At 48.8% G+C, this 3,229-nt stretch overlaps 1 pseudogene; it reads right to left on the bottom strand.

Moving 5' to 3' along the window:
• Positions 1-733: 733 nt before the first annotated feature.
• Positions 734-3,229, bottom strand: part of LOC106808096 — a 31,010-nt pseudogene continuing 28,514 nt past the window's right edge.

The raw sequence follows: 3,229 nt of genomic DNA, 5'->3' as shown, positions 1-3,229 counted from the left end.
TCAGCGCGTGCCTCAGCCTCCTCTCAGCTTCATACCTGCGCCTTGCGGTACTATGGCCAGGTTAGCATGTTGGCCAACCCTGACGCCTCGTCGATTCTAGGCGCTTGTAAGCTTGATCTTTCTCGTATGAGTGCTCTCCAGCTGTCGGCTGCATCGTGTGCTTGATTTTTTCCATCATGCGAAATCTGCAGGGCAGGCTTTTATTTCTATTCGTTGTCTGGTCGGCCTTTGTGTCTTTATTTTTTTTTTTTGTTCTTCTAGTCTTTTGATGGCGTGTTCTTTTTTGTGTTCAGGTTTCATCCAGCCTCTGCCTCTCTGAAAGCTCAACGGAGCGATATGCTTCCAGCCTTGGCAATCATTCTTCTGCCCCTCAGCACGTTGGCATTACCCATCCATGTTATCGTTTTTTCTTAATTTTTGACCTGTCAGATTTCCTTTCAGCTGGCTTCCAACGACTTGCGTGGCCATTTTTCAGCGTGGGTGGCGTGTTCTCATTGCATTCCTGTTGTTTCGCAGCTTCCTTCTCATATTTCTGGTGCTGCTCATCTGTTAGTCAATCGGCTACCTTCTATTTTTGCATTCTCATTTCGTGCATTTTTGCCTTGATGCGCTCTATTTGATTCGGTCCTCTATCAATTGATCTTGGTTTTTCCTGCTATGGTTCGTCTTTTTCATGTTCACTTTTCTCTATGCTTTTCTCTTGCGTGTAGTTCGCAGTTTTAATTCTGTGTACCTATTGTGCAGCTCTTGGAGTATCTCTCCTAAGTTGATCTTCTGTAGTTTCCTTCTTTTCGTTCAAATTCTCGGCTTCGACCTGCGCCGGTTGCGCTCTGCTTTGCTCCAGGGAGGTACGTTTTGTTTCTCTTTTCTTTTTCTTCTTCAGCTCGAGCCTTACGGCGTTTGCAGTCGGCGCTCGCTGGCTCCCAGCTGTTCACTAGGCGCAGCTCGTCCGTCGCGGGCGCGCATTTCCTCCTCAAGCTGCGACATCAGGTCGACAAGCTCGCTCTGCAGCTTCTTGAGGTTCTTCTGAGCGTCGGCGTTCTGGCGGTTGGACGCGTCTAGAGCAACCTCCAGCTGGTTGATGTCTGTCTCAAGCTTCTTCTTCATGCGCATTGCCTCGGCTTTGCCCTTGGCCTCAGCTTCGAGGCTGGCTTGCATGGAGTCAACAGCGCGCTGGTGGTTTCTGCGGGTTGTCTCGAATTCTTCGTCTTTCTCGGCGAGACGTCTGTCGACCTCCTGGCGGATCTGGTGCAGTTCAAGTTGACCGCGGACGACCTTAGACTCTTCCTGTTCCAAGGCGGCCTCGGCTTCCTCCAGGGCGGCCTGCAGTTCCTCCTTCTCCTGCTCGAGTCTCCTCCGGGCCTTGTCCATCTCGTGGACGCTCTTGCCTCCCTCGCTGAGCTGGTCGGTGATGTCCTTGATCTCGTCACTGAGGTTCCTGTTCTCGCGCTTCAGCGACTCCACGGCGTCGTTGGCTTCCTCCTGGGAGGCCTTGGCCTTGAACAGCTCGGTGGAGACGTTGCGGCATTCGCGTTGGGAGGCGTCAAGCTCGGCTGCGAGATCATCGCTCTTCTGCTTCCACTCGTGGATGATCTTGTCGAAGTTGCGCTGGCGTTTCTCGGCGGCGTTGGCTGCGCTGGTCGCACGCTCCACCTCGATGGACATGTCATCCAGGTCGTTGGAGAGGCGCTGCTTGGTCTTCTCCAGCTGGTTGATCTTAGCGTGAGCTGCCTCGAGGGCATCCTCACTTGCCTGCAGCTTCGCTTGGAACTTACGCCTGTGAAAAAATACCATGCAAAAATATCGTTCATAGGGTCGCTAAACAAAGAGCATAGCAAACGTAAATTGTCCGTAAATATTCTTGATTATACGCTTACTTTCTAAGCGCACACTGACTTACTCATACATAAATAATTCGACTGAATTGATTATTATTATTTCCTACTTAATCACTAATTAGTAATCTACTAATCAGACTTACTTGACCTCCTCGGCCTCTGGTCCGCCACCTCCCAGACCCTCGCTCTCAACTCGTGCACGCAGCGTGTTGAACTCGTTGTTGACCTTGGCCAGTTGCCTCTGCAGAGAGCTCCTTCCCTCAGCCTCCTCTTCTAGCTGTTCGCGCAGCTGCTCGGCATCGTGTTGAGCATTGCGCATCTGTGCCTGCATGGACGCCTTCGCCCTCGACTCCTCGTCAACTTGTGCGCGAATCTCCTCCAACTGTGAAGCTAGTTGGGCCTTGACCCTCGTCAGCTGGCTTAGCTGAGACTCGGCCTCTTCCAGCTGCCTCTGAAGGTCGTTGTTCTCGTTGCTGGACTTGCTCTTCTGCGCGTTCATGTCGTTGATGATGCGAGCAGATTCGTCCAGCTTAGCGTTAGCCTCGCTCAGCTGACCTTCGAGAGCCTTGGCCAGCTTCTCGGCTTGTCCCTTGCTCTTGCTGATATGCTCCATGTTGGCCTTGCAGTCGTCCAGCTCAACCTTTACCTGTGCCCTTTCTTTGTCGATCCTGGAATAATCAATGAATGGTGAGTGATATAATAATACTATGTATAATTGTATGATGAGTATTTTGTGTAGCAATGCAAGTATAGCAGATTTGATGGTGATTTGGGGTAAAACCTATTGCTAATCAAAGAATGATGAGTGCATTGCAATAATTATATTACGTAATGCAAATATGTATATAAAATAATATAAATAAGTATTTATGTAGCAATACAAGTAAAGCGGATTTTATAGGAGTTGGCAGTAAAACCTACTGCAGATCAAATAAGGATAACAGAATTGCTATAATTATATTATGTAATGCAACCAAGTATTTGTGTAGCGATACAAGTAAAGTGGATAACATTTATAATTTTTTGGAATCGTTCAATCATTTATAGGAATTGGCACTAAAATCGATTACTGATCAAATATTAGAATGCGAAACACATAAAAAATATAAATATTAGGCGTATAAAGCTGTAATTTCATGTCTAGCCGATGATGACGTACTTAGCCTTAAGCTTCTGAAGCTGGTCGATCTGTTCTCCCATCTCACTAACAGCATCGTTCTGCTTCTTGCGAAGAGAAGAAATGACAGCTTCGTTTTGCAGAGCCTGCTCCTCAAGGTCACGACGGAGCTTGGCCAACTCAGCCTCGCGCTTCTTGTTCATCTCGACCTGTGCGCTGGTGGCGCCACCTGCCTCCTCGAGGCGTTCAGTGAGCTCCTCCAACTCGCGAGTTG

This window comes from Priapulus caudatus, unplaced genomic scaffold (genome assembly GCF_000485595.1).
Source record: "Priapulus caudatus unplaced genomic scaffold, Priapulus_caudatus-5.0.1 Scaffold253, whole genome shotgun sequence".
Classification (NCBI taxonomy): Eukaryota; Metazoa; Priapulida; class Priapulimorpha; order Priapulimorphida; family Priapulidae; genus Priapulus; species Priapulus caudatus.
Note: the sequence above shows the minus strand (reverse complement) of the source record. Positions and strands in the feature narration are given on the sequence as shown.